Source organism: Lissotriton helveticus, chromosome 5_1, assembly GCF_964261635.1.
Source record: "Lissotriton helveticus chromosome 5_1, aLisHel1.1, whole genome shotgun sequence".
Taxonomy (NCBI): Eukaryota; Metazoa; Chordata; class Amphibia; order Caudata; family Salamandridae; genus Lissotriton; species Lissotriton helveticus.
This window is the reverse complement of record NC_136065.1, coordinates 1895675974-1895690352: the sequence shown is the minus strand read 5'-3', so window position 1 is coordinate 1895690352 and position 14379 is coordinate 1895675974. Positions and strand designations below refer to the sequence as shown.

Below are 14379 nucleotides of genomic sequence, written 5' to 3'. Positions count from 1 at the left end.
GAGATCAGAAGGTGTCTCGAGGGTATGCAGTCATCTTACCACCATAAGGATTGTAACCCTGGGAATATAAACATGCCATCCTCTCTAAATAACTAATTGATGAAATACTGCGGATCAAGGCTGTTTTGCACACTCATAAATGTAATAGCCTTAATTAAAAAGAACAGTGATGGTATGAAAACAAAGCACTTGATCCTTCAAAGCCAACACATGTGTACATGGTGTTGGCAAATCCATTAATCTAGGCACATACCAAAACAGCCTGTTTTAAACTCCTAGAAACTCACTCCTTCCAGCACCCGCTTGCTATAAGGTATATCTTTAAAATTATAGGGATTTTTAATTAATCACATATTTTGAACCAAACTTTTTACTTCCCTCAACTAACTCACTAACAATGCGAATTCTTCACCGACTTTATTATTGAGCTTATTTATGTGTCAATAATATATAAAACATACTTTATACAGGACACTGCCAGCCCAGTTTTACTTTAATTTTGCATATTGCTGTTGCTTCACTCAATCAGTGGGTAACATGGAATATTCTTGTTGTTTGCTCTTCTGAGTGGCCTTTTTAACCGATCACGAAGTTTAGAAGAATTAAAATGGTTATCTGGCAAAGGACTATTTAACAACAGAAATACAATTAGGAAGGTAATATTAATATTTTATTGGGTTTTCGACATCTTTTTCCTGACTTCATTGTAATTTTAAACACCTCAAAAACAACCAAATACTTTCATTGGCCAGCAATGGGTGGTTAACTGTGTTGAATCCTTAATCAAAGCAGAGTTGGCTATGAGTTGTTATTATCATCCCTAACAAGAACCAGTCATAATATTGTAGACATAGAGAGACTGCAGTTCAGATTGAGACTCAAGGTTCAACTGTTCTAACCCTATGATTCAGGAACATTGGGCCAGATGTATGAAGGAAACCGTTTTGTGATTCACTAATCCAAAACGTCATGTATGAAAGTGTGTTGAGCACTTTCTGCAATTCTCAGTAGTTCGATAAATTACCTACCTTATGAATATTAATGAGTTAGGTCGCAATTTGCAACCCATTATGAACCCCTTCCTGTTTGCAAATGGGTTACCACGAAATTGAAGGTAACATGCAAATGTTTAGTGATCACATTCATGGTCACAAAACATTTATACATTCCGCTGCATTTTGGTATTTGGGAGGGACGCCCTAAATACGCCCCTCCCAAATACCGAATTGCAAACTCATTTTGCAATTAGATAACAGGTTACCGAATCGCAAAAAAGAGCTTGATACATGTAAAAAGCATTTTTTTGCAATAGCAAATGGGCCAAATCTGAGAGTTACAAAATAACTGTGGGAGATCTATCTGTCCACCTTTGCTTTTATTTTACTTAACTTAATACCTCTGTTACTAAAGGCAATGACATTTAGTAATGTCTGTAAGATAAGTACATTCAAACAGACCATTAAGTGAAAAACATCTGTACTTGATAAAAGACTAAGGGCCAGATGTAGGTAACTTCCATTTAGCGAGTCCTTAATAGCGATTATTACCGAATCGCTATTAAGGACACGCTAAATGGAATGTAGGTAGGAATAGCTAAAATATTAGTGATTCCTTAACATTCCTTAATAACGAATCAGTAATTCCGATTTGATATTAAGGAATACCTAGCCATTCATTCCTATGGGCTAGGAGGCCATAGGAATGAATGTGAAAAGATTCACTATTAGCGATTCGGTATTACTGAATCGTTTATAGCAGGAGATATTTCAAGGGTGCCAGGGTGTCCAAAGGACACCCTGTTGCACCCCTGAAATGTGCATGTGTGCACATGTGGCACACATACATGCCCTAAGGGCATGGATGCGTGCCATATGGCACATAAAAAAAAGCAAAAAAGTGCTTTTTGTAAGGAAATCGCTACTTCCCACCAACTTGAAGTTGGCGGTAAATAGTGATTCCTTAAGGCTGAGGTGCACTGTTTTTATTGCTACCTACATTGCATTTAAGTAATCGGTATTTCCGATTCTTTAAATGCAAGAGCAAAGTAAGGAATCGCTATTTTGGTTTTCCTTATTTTGCATGTAGGATTAAAGTCACCTACATCACACATGGCTGAATACCGGTCGGTAACGCTGAAATTCTCAGAATTTCGGCGTTACCAACCGGTATTTAGCCACCTACATCTGGCCACAAGAAAAGAGCTGAAGCACCTGAAAACATCAATCAAGAAATTATTAAATGGGGTGCTTGATAATCCCAATTAGCAAGTATAAAGGAGTCAGAATCATCTGCAGTTTTGGGCACACTACAACAGATATAAGTAAAAGACATATCAAAGAATGTCTGAATACTCATGGAGACAGTGATCATATTTTTGTACCAAAACCTGTGGCCACTTGAAATAGAAATTAAACATAGAATGGATAAAATGACTACAAAAAACAAAATGTTAGGTACTGCTTTAAGATATAACACAAAAAATTTAAATGTATGGGTTGATATTGGGATAATAGATTTCTCAAGGAACATTATCTCCGTCAGCAATACTCGAAAGAAGAGGTTAAGGAGAAACAATGTAACTTCTTTAATAAGGTTAGATAAACGCCAGGAAAAAGGACTAGAAGACCGTTGGTCAAACAAAATGATGTACACCAATGACAATAAAGAAGTACAACTTTAAAGGAAGAATGAAACCTATCAAAACAATACTACACAACTATATGTGCTAACGGCATTGATCAAATAAGAGCAAAGTAGAAAATAAAGTATTAAAGTGTATAACAGCACAGTGGGATTCTTGATCTTGAAAATGTACATAAGGAAAATCCTTATAATGGAACAGTAAGCATCATGAAAAGTCAATGAGTTTATTTTAGTTAATGGACTGTGGTTTGTGAACTATTTCAGTTTTTTCAAAAATACAGTGAAGCTTAAAAATAAATAAATAATACAGACACACTTCTCTTCTTTGTAAATGGTGCAACAAGCAAACCTTAAGGTTAAGTTGGGCGTGCTGTGCAATCATGAACCCATCATTACAGAAACAGAAGATTCTCTTATTTCTAGGATTTTCTGCCCAAGCCAAATGGTATTGTTGAGTTGTAACATGTACACTGTGTTCAGCAGGTCTAGACGACCTGGTGAACACTGGCCACACTGTTTTGTAACCTATTACTCCGCTACAGTGAGTCTTGAACTGCAAATATTGATAACTGCACACAAATGACTGGGAAAAGGTGGCCCTTGATCAGCATACCCCTAATGATTAAGATATCCTTCACCGCCTAAGTTGTTGTTTTAGTGCAGTCCAGCCCCAAAAAAACAAGTGAATGGCTAGACAGAGGCCCTGTTAAGACACTAAACAAATCGTCTAAATATAATCCCATTGTCAGACAACTCTGTGAACACTGTAATGGAGATCAATCAAGAATATAAACTCTTAATGTTTGTGGGTGACCTAACTATCAATGGTGTTAGGGATGTACACTGCAATGGCAGGTTTGGAAAGGTGATTATTCAGGGTCACATTGTTTAGGTCCGTCAACTCAATAGCCAGAAACCTGCACCTAGTCTCACTTTGGAAGGACTAGACCTCTCAAACCATGGAGATGCTCCTTTAACTCAGAAGGGAGCATAACTGAGAAGGTAAATAGCTCAATGAGCTCCGAATTGTTAACTCTGGCATCCAAAGAGCAGAAACCATGCATGTCACAAATCTTACAGTAGGGGTGGAACTTGTATCACCTTAGGGTGTGACACAATTCGGGATAAAAGTTAGAATGCGGTATTAGGCGTTACAGTGAAAAATAAGTTACTTAACTTTGTGACGATATTTGTGGTGGATTCTCTAACTGCAGGTTCTTCTCCTCATGAATGTCCTTCAAGTGTCAAACTTGGTCCTAAAAGCTTAAACTGATGCCCTGTGCTAGTAGTTGGTGCCACAGCTCCAGCTCGACTCCAGTGTGAGGCGGAGATGAGATTGACATAACTGCCAGAAATTCAGTGCAGAAAACTAACTTTGCACCTTCTAAAACACACAATATTCTACTCATAATGGGTTGGTGGGTGGTCAGCGAGGAATCAGCAGGTCGATACAGTATTTATTAGAAGTATAGTTACTGAATATAATGACCTTACTCTTATGATGAACACTTCTACCAGGAGAATCCTCATCTCATCAAACGATACCAAACAGTTCACTCCGAGAAGTGGGTCTGAGGAGATAACAGAAACACAAACCATGCCACATGGAACCAGATCACCGTACATTCCTACAAGCTCAGGACTGCAACAATGCTTAACAAAGAACAGAAGCAAAATCCACGTAACAATTCAACCCATTTTAACACTCCTAGACAACAGTGCAGATCAAATATCCTTTGCTCCGGCAAAGTGGGCCTGACAACCGAACTGACACTCAACAATTATTCATAAACGTATATATTAAATGTTTTAAAAACAATGCAGAAGAACAACCATTTGCTTCTGGGCTGCCTTGCCCTTCCAAAGACGGTCAGCCAGCCAGGTCACTGCCAAAATCGATAACTTAACACTCAAAAATTTGGAAAACCCAAGTGGAGCACCCACCCCCACCCTTTTACCCTCACTGACAAGATATGGAAATCAAAGAGTATGGAAAGTAGAAATAAAGAAGCCAGAGGAGCACCAACATAACAGCACTAACTATCACAGTTACTCTCAGATAAGCCAAGTGAAGACCAGAAAATACACAGACTTACAGAAGAACAGTTGTAAGCCAATTGCACCTGGGTGAAAACAATGAGCTCATGAGAAGGAAGGACCAAATCAGACCTTACTGAGGTCTGATAAACAATGATGAGAAATCATGTAAGCTTCACAAAGAAAACAACCTTGTGAGCTTTTGTAGCTCTCCAGCTACTTCTGAATAGCTCACCTGTGCACAGCCCAGCTTATTAAATTAGAAAGCTTTTGCTTGGTTGAATTAATGCACAAGTTACTACTTGTGTAACTATGTATCTGTAAGAGACATTAGTTAGTGATAGATTCCTTACCTTAGAATATCCCCTGGCGTCAGACTGGATCCGGAAAGTTCAGCTTAGCAGTACCCCTGCGCGTCAGTAGGTGGCGTCCTGCGGCTCCGCATCAGTCACAGCCGTCGCAAGCACCGAGATGACATCACAGAGAGTACTTAGGTGCCACCCATGCGCGCTGACGTCAGTTCTGTACACGACTTTCCACGCCAGGAACGCAGAGCCATGCAAGATACTGACCATTGGAGCATAAAACTAGTAATCAGTTCGCAGAACGGGGAGGATGGGTGGGGCGATAAGGAATCTATCACTAACTAATGTCTCTAACAGATATATCGTTAAACAAGTAGTAACTTGTGCATCTGAAAGAGACATGTTCGTGATAGATTTGTTACCTCAGAATAGATACCCCAGCAATACCAACCCCGGTGGTGGGTCTGCGAACAAGATTACACCAGAAAGTCACGGAGCAAAGAATGGCCAAAGAAGCCGTCTCTCTGAACTGGACTGTCCAGGCAGTAGAGCTTGGTAAACGTGTGCAGCGAGGCCCACGTAGCTGCCTGACAAATGTCCTGCAAGGGAATGTTATGTTATGTTAATGGGTGTCTTATATAGCGCACGGCTACTCCAAAGGAGTGTCCCAGCGCTTTCTGACCCATGGCTGAAAAAAAGAGGAAGAAAGGTGAGGAGACAGGGGAAATACAGATTATTGATTATAGAGCCATGTTTTCAGGGCTTTTCTAAAGGCCAGCAGATTAGAAATGCTGCGCAGATCAACGGGAAGTGAGTTCCACAGTTTAGGGGCAAGATGTTTAAAAGAACGGCCACCTATCCTGACTTTACAAATGGGTGGAACAGTTGCCAGGCCAAGAAATTCAGATCTAAGAGATCGAGTAGGCTTATAGATAAAAAGCCGTTTCTGAATGTAGTGGGCACCTACCGAGTGGAGTGCCTTATGGGCCAATGTAAGGGCCTTGAATGTAATCCGCTTCCTAACAGGAAGCCAATGAAGGGAAAGAAGCAACTCCGATGCCCTAGCGTGGCGGGGTAGGCCAAAAATGGCCCTTGCTGCGGAATTCTGGACTACCTGAAGTTTGTGCAGGAGGAAGTCTGGCAGACCAAGGTAGAGGACATTGGAGTAGTCGAGCCTGGAGTAGATTAAGGCCTGTACCGTCAACTTCCTGTGTACTAAAGGAAGCAGAGGGAGGAATTTGCGCAACTTTTTTAACAGACCAAAGCATGTGCTGGTGAGACCTGTAATTTGGGATTTAAGTGAAAGGGTGTTGTCAATTTTAATCCCAAGGATTTTAGCCACCGTGGAGGAAGAAGAAGGTGGTGACATACTCACCGGCCAACATTCCTGCCAAGGTGGATCAACCTGACAGCCAAAGAAAAGCACCTCCGATTTGTCAGGGTTGCACTTGAGGCTGCTTCGCTAAAACCAGTCGAAGACAGCCCCAAGGCAGCCACGGATGCTCTCCCCATCGAACTCCGCACCCTTTTTACAGGTGAAGAGAAGCTGGGTGTCGTCAGCGTATGATAAGATCTGGGCACCCATAGACTCCGCCAATACCGCCAATGGAGTCATAAAGATGTTAAAAAGGGTCGGGCTAAGCACCGACCCTTGCGGAACTCCGACATCCATCGGCGGCATCTCGGCAGAGTACGGGGGGGCCCAGACCACTTGTCGACGGCCCGCTAGATAAGATCTCAACCAGCTCAGCACCGTCCCTCTGAGACCGATCTCGTAAAGTCTCCCCAAGAGGGCCTCATGAGGAACGGTGTCGAAGGCCGCCGACAAATCCAACATCACCAACATGGCTCTTCCACCTGAGTCAAGGGCTTCCTGGATGACTTCATTTACTTCCAATAGAGTGGTCTCAGTGCTCAAATTGGATCGGAAGCCTGACTGGGTGGGGTGGAGTAAGCCATGATCTTCCAAGAAAGAGGAGAGCACAGAGTGGACGTGCTTCTCGACGATCTTAGCCAAACTAGGCAAGAGGGATATTGGTCTGTAGTTTGCATATTTCTCCGGGTCAAGGCCGGGTTTTTTCAGGAGTGGAACAACCATTGCCTTCTTCCATGCCGGAGGAACAGTGCCGCTTGTCAAGGATAGGTTAAGAACAGGATTTATCAGCATATTCAGGATCTTGGCGTTGCTAGCTAAAAAGGTCGCCGGACAGGGGTCCAATGGAGAGCCTGATTTGATTCTAAGTAGGAGATCCAGAGAGATAGACTCCGATAGAACCGGAAACTCCGATAGAACGGGGCTGGAATCAAGTGGAGAGGGCGATGGGATGTAGTCAGCAAATGATAGGCTGAGAGCAGAAGGCGGAAAAGATTTTTGAATCAATTTTATTTTGTCAGTGAAAAAGATTGCCAGCTCATTAACCCAAGGTTCGGAGAACTTGTGCTGAACTGCGATGGATTTGGGAGAGACAAACTCCTTAACGATAGAGAAGATTTCTTTACAGGAGTTTGATGCTGACTCAATTCTGTTGGCAAAAGAGTTCTTTTTGGCCTCACGAATATCAGCGTGATAGGACTTGATAGATAATTTGTAGGCGGACTTGGCTTCCGCGTCGTATTGTTTCCGCCAGAGTCTTTGGGCTAACTTACAGTTACGCAGAGTCAGAGCAAGAGACTCTGAGAACCAAGGCGCCGAGCTACGCTTGGTGGATGGACGAGGTGTAGAGAGTGGAGCAAGATCATCCAGCCTCTCAGTCAGCCATTTCTGAAACACATCAAGGTCCTTCTCTAAGTGACCCGATAGAATGCAGGGATGTTCCTGATATGCTTGAGCAAGGCTTTCAGGAGTGATTTTATGATAAGGCCTCCTGGGGTGCCTAAGATGGTTAGAGTTTGAACAGGATGATTTACTTCTGCCCTGAATTAGAAAACTGATCAAAGAGTGGTCAGACCAAAGAACAGGGATGGAACAGGTCTTAATAAGGGGAATGGTGGAAAACACTTGATCCAAAGTGTGACCCTTGTCATGAGTCGAACTCGAGATGTAAGGAAATAAACCTAAAGGGGCGGTGATGTCATTGATCTTGATAGCATCACTGTCTGATTTCACATCCTTGTGAATGTTAAAATCCCCTAATACGATACAATGGCCCACCTTCAGGCAGAGAGTGGTGACAACTGATTGAAGTTCATCAAAGAAAGAACCCCGCAAACTAGGAGGTCTATAGATCAGGAGCCCAGAAAACGATTGGTGAGGGGACAAAGAGATGGAAAAGGCGAGGGATTCGCAGCCAGAAATAGGCAAGGATGGTAGAACTGCACAGGCGGCAGATCTTAAAACTGCAAGTGCAACTCCACCGCCCCTACCCTGTGACCTATCATGTCTATGAAGTATATAGTCGGAAGGAATGGCTGTCGAGATATCTGGGTTCGAAGACTCATTGAGCCAAGTTTCCGTGAGCATAAGACATAGGGGTTTTTCGGATGTCAACAGTTCAAAGATGTCTAAGGCGGGCCTATGCAAAGAGCGAGTGTTGAGTAATAGACACTTGAAGTTGGTAATGGGGAATATTTGGAGCCCCTCGGAGACCCGGTATATATTAGGGGTCCACCCACAGCCAGGACAGCGGCATTTACCATTGTATCGGCCCGGAAAAACATGCCGACAGGTGTCAGTGTTAGTCTTAATAGATAATAAATCCGCTGTGGTATATATATGCCTAGGGCCAGCGCCCCCCGCCGCACCGTCCGCATCCGAGACGCTGACGAGCGCAGACGGGCAGGACTCTGGCACGACTCCGGCGCAGGTCCCAAGGCAGTAGTTGCTGCAGTTGCCCTGGTTGAATGGGCACGCAGCCCCACAGGTGGCTCCTTCTTAGCCAAAGAATAACATGCTTTGATGCACAGAACGACCCACCGGGAGATGGTCCGCTTGTGCACGGCTCAACCCACGTATCCAACAAAGAGCTGGTCATCCACCCGGAAATGTTGTGTGCGGCTCAAGTAGAAGGAGAGCGCACGTTCTGGGTCCCGACGGTGGAGCCTCTCCTCCTGCCTAGAGGGATGTGGAGGCGGAAAGAAGGTGGGCAAAGTGATGGTCTGCCCGATGTGGAAGGGCGTGACAGCCTTTGGCAAGAAAGAAGGACGGGTCCTCAGAACCACCTTGTCTGGGTGAATTGAAAGGAAAGGAGGTTTGGAAGAAAGAGCCTGGAGTTCACTCACCCACCTGGCAGAGGTGATAGCCACCAGGAAAGCCATCTTTAAAGTGAGAAGACGTAAGGGACAGTTATGAAGGGGCTCAAAGTGAGCGCACATCAAATAAGTCAAGACAATATTCAAGTCCAATGAGGCATTATGAAAGGAACCGGAGGAATCGTGTGTAATGCCTTTGAGGAAACGGTTAACGACCGGTGGACTTAAAAAGAGAAGGCTGATCAGGAAGCAATAGAAAGGCAGAGATGGCCGAAAGATAACCTTTTAGAGCGCCCAGAGCAGAGCCCTGCTGGACCAAGGACAAAAGAAACAGAAGAACCTCAGAAAGAGGGGCAGAAAGGGGATCCACAGCCTTCGCTGTGCACCATGCCACAAATTTGTTCCATCGGCAGGCGTACACTGTTTTAGTGGAGGGACGCCTGGCTGCCAGAATGACATTACAGACCTCGGGAGGAAGGTCAAAATCTGTGAACTGTCGCCGCTCACTCTCCATGCATGGAGGTGGAGGCTGGAGAGGTTCGGGCGGAGGACCGACCCCAGCTGTTGTGACAGAAGATCCTCCCGAAGAGGCAGAAGGATAGGGGGGGATCGATGCTCATACTGAGTAGCTCGGGATACCATACTCTTCGAGCCCAGTCCGGAGCCACAAGAATGACTCGGGCCTGGTCGCACCTGATCTTCTTCAGCACTCTGGGTAGAAGGTGTACAGGCGGAAAGGCATACAACAGACCGCAGCTCCACTCGAGACGAAAAGCGTCTCCAAGCGAGTGCCGCCTTGGAAATTCCAATGCGCAGAACTGATGACACTGCGTGTTCTCTTCGGTGGCGAATAGATCTAACCAAGGCTCTCCCACTGCAGAAAGAGACCTTGCACCACGTCAAGAGTTCAGACGCCATTCGTGATCCATCATGCACCCGCGGCCGAGTTGCCCCACCCTGGCGTTCAGAGAACCTGGCAGGTGTTGAACCACCAGGGAAATGCCTTGATGTTCCAGCCATGTCCAGAGATGCAGAGCCTCCGGACTTAGGGTCCAGGACCCTACCCCGCCCTGTTTGTTGCAATACCACATGGCGGTGGTGTTGTCCGTGAACACCTGCACCACACTTCCCTGGACAGAGGGAAGGAATGCCTTCAGTGCAAGTCAGATCGCCCAAAGCTCCAAAAGATTGATATGGAGCCGGGACTCCGCCGGAGACCAGAGGCCTCTGATCTCCGCCTCTCCCAAGTGGCCTCCACATCCCAGGAGGGACGCGTCCGTCAGCACTGTGTGCTCTGGCTGGGGAAGAGAGAGGGATCTGCCATTGACCCAATCGCAATTCGTGAGCCACCACTGCAATTGCTGTGCAGTCCCCTCCGAGATCTGGACGTGATCGGACAGGTTGACCTGATGCTGTGCCCACTGGCACATCAGGTCCCACTGCAGAGCCCGCATATGCCAGCTGGCATGTGTCACCAGCAGGAGGCCATCATGACCAGAAGCCGGAGGGTCATCCTGACCGAAACCCAGAATGGATGCTGAAAGATCGGAATCATAGCCTGAATATCCCGGACTCGTTGTTCGGGAGGATAAACCCGAAAAAACGCTGAATCCAGAACTGCTCCGATGAAGGGGAGATTCTGAGAGGGACTCAGGTGCGACTTCGGCACGTTGATGGAGAACCCCAGCAAGTGTAGGAGGCCACCATCCCGTCTCCAGGGTCGATAGCAGTCAGGACTTGAGCCAGAGTTAGCATTTTGAACTTCTCCTAACGGAGGAAGCGATTGACGTCCCAGAGGTCCAAGATGGGGCATAGGCCCCTCTTGTCCTTCTTGGGGACCAGAAAGTAGTGGGAATAACAACCACTCCCTACTTCCTGATCTGGAATGCACTCGATGGCCCCCTTGGCCAGGAGGGCCAGGACTTCCTGTTGGAGAAGACCCAAATGATCCCCCGACATGCGGTGGTACCGAGGTAGCATGGCTGGAGTAGAGGACTGAAAGGTAAGTAAGTAACCCTGGCAGACTATCTGCAGCACCCACTTGTCCGATGTAATTTTGCGCGTGGGGTGCTCCCTGAAGCTCAGATTAGGAAGGGTTGGAGGCGGAAGCAGCGGGGGTGGAGGTGTACGGACCCGCACTCTGGTTCCCCGCCCCGCCCCTGCGGAAACCACGACCATGGCTAAGCAAAACTTTTCGGATCCAGTCTGATGCCTGGGGATATTCTAAGGTAAGGAATCTATCACTAACGTGTCTCTTTCAGATATACATATACAAAAATTGAGATTATACAACACTAATAATATTAGTAGCTTTCAATGCATTTCATTGAGCATAAGTAGCTCTCAGTACAGAAAACGATGGACACCCCTCAACTAGTAGCTTTGCTCAGGGAAAATAAGCCTCCTTCTCAATGACCTATTACTACTATACAGTTCTAGCTTGGGGGTGGTATGCAGCAAGGTCAAGTACAACATCCTAGGAACAAAGCAGATAAACCCATGTTGCCCCCACCTAGACCAGGTTACGACAACTAATTATGATGGTTCATATGAAGAAACTAGCACTACCCACCTTTCAACCAAGAGGGCATGTATCATAATGGGAGTAGAAGAAAAAAACACAGATGAAACAGTTACAGAAATGCACATCAACCCCTTTATGGCCTACTTGCTGTAAATAAAAATAAAATCACCTGCCGCAAAGTATACTCCTGCTCACATTCTGAGCATACCACTGGTTACTTGTCACACTGCCTAATTTATCACTTTCACCTGACTAGAATGATTTCTAAAGTAAACAGTTGATGGAAAAAGTTGAGGCATCCAAGCAACTAAAAGAATCCTGTGAGGCCCGTGGTGAACACATACCGGGTCATACTGCACACCTGAATCAAAAGGCTGGTTGTCGATATTCAACACATTGCACAAGCATGCAAGTTACAGGTACAAGCCAGAACAGAAACATTGCGGCTCATTCAAACAGTTGTCACTTGTTACCCACACCACAGGAGATCCTAATCCAAGGATATAGCAGGTGCTTTAATACATAGAGTGGGAAACAATGCACTAACAAGAATACCCACTCAGTATTTTTCAATCTGAATATTTTTGTGCTGCAGTACAAAGAAACAGGTTCTGACAACAGTTTAAGGACCACTGCCACTCAGTAATTAAATTTTCAATTGTAGGCCACCACTTTGATTATGGCTCAAGTCAACACAGTGTAGTGTGCACGTCCTACTTCCACATTCTACGCATGCTGCAAATATCTTCAGAACACAGTACCAATCCTTGCAGAATCCCTTCTGCAACAGGCTACCAGTATGTAAAAAGCAGACTGCGCACAATGTCTCACATGCGCAGCTCACACACTTGTGCACATGTGTACACACATCTTCACAATTAACCAGTCCAATGCCATTTCCTCAGCTGTGGCCTTATCTTAGTATACGAACACTGGTGGTTTACACATTCTGGAAATTAACATGAATTTACCCGACTCAGACTCACTCACAGTAAAGGTCCGAAAACCAGGTAGTCAAAAACGAAAAATCCTGGTGGACTACATGGGGGAAATTCATTTGCTCCAGTGGTTTACAACAGCACATACTTTGTAAGATATTTATGATGATATAAATAAGATCTAATAGGCAGCCAAGGAAGCCACTAACAGAACATTAATTCGATCATTATGGTTACTAATTTTGAAACAGACACAGGGGCCCCCACAACAGCTGACCTATCTGTGCCATCTGTTTTATGGAACAATCACATTGGTCCCAGGATGCAGCACCCTGACACTCTGAAGAGAACTCTGTATGTTTCATTCTAGAACATCAAAAATATGTGGCCTCTATTCCGACCCCTTTTTCATTTGATTCTCTTTGACATTTACTTTCTTTTAATTATGCAATTCTCAAGTCGAATCATGTATTTCTTGCTACAACAGACCAACTAACATTAGATACTCCTCGCCCGTATTTCAGCACATTTACAATGTGTATATATGTACACACACACTACTTTTGACAAGTCTAATCAATTCTTATATATCTATATCCTCAAGATCTCCTATTCTGTCACTGCCAAGTCACAGCAGATAAATCGATGTGATGATGTAATCATGCAGCTTGTTTTATCCATTTGTTTTAAAATATGCATGCTTATTATTATTACCATGTCACACAGCCAGTTAAGGTATTGCCTTTGCTGACAACCTTTCTGCTCCCCATGGCCAGCAGAGTTATTCTTCTTTTCCCAGCAACACAGTTTAAAGCACAGGCAGGTAAATTGGTTCTGTTGCACTTCTGAATTTCTTACAATAAAATATTAAGTATTTTTGATAATACATTTTTTGCGCCCTTTTGCTCACTGTCCACATCCAAGTATCTCTCTGAAATCTTTGTAAGTAAAACAAACAGGTTTATGTGTTTTTGCCAAAATGTTCCAGTTGAAGAAATTCCAAACAACTTTAACGTTGCTAACCCTGAAGACCACTTCATCAAGACTGCAAAAAACTCCTAAAGATTTATAACAATAGCAAGATTTAAAATCGAGGAGACCTCCTGTCTAGTGACTCATGCTCTACTGTAACATGTATCTTGCTGTCTGACACTCATTGTCTGAGAGACATATCCCTAAAACAAAAACTCTCTCCAACATTAATCCCAGAAGAGACTAGGGATATACTGGAATTGTTTCAGAGACAAAAAAGGATAGCTCAATGTTATGTTGCAATGTTAGCTCCATAAAATCGGGTTTTTAATCTGGTGTGTTCATTTGCTTTGTCTTTGCCATCTTTAGGCTGCTTGCTTCACTTTGTGCTCTCTTGCTGAAAAAGTACCAAATTGCTTTTCACTCATTTTGAGATGTAGCCATTAATGATGGAGTACGGGTAGCCAGGGCCCAGGAGCCTAAGGTGCTCACTGAACCCATATTTTTGCTTTATATTAGCCCCCGCTCCCACCAGCAGTCAAAGGGCCATTTTCCTTATTTTCACTAGGGTTATTGGTACCCTTGCTTTGGTACCCAGGACGAAGAAGTGGACTCCAAGGGTCTGTTAGATGACTTCCTATATAGGAGACAACAACCTGCAGAAGTCTTTTACCAGGAAGTACCCAGCTGGCCAGTGGCAACTGGACTTGGAATGGACTTTTCTGTTGGCATCTGCCTGACACCCTGTGAATCCCTAAGCACCCACCCCAAA

The 14379-nt window shown here is 44.5% G+C and overlaps 1 protein-coding gene across 8 annotated transcripts in view; it reads right to left on the bottom strand.

The window, feature by feature from the left end:
• The window catches only part of LOC144755958 (signal transducer and activator of transcription 5B), a 1707375-nt gene that overhangs the window by 669649 nt on the left and 1023347 nt on the right, over positions 1-14379 (bottom strand). The window lies entirely within an intron of this gene.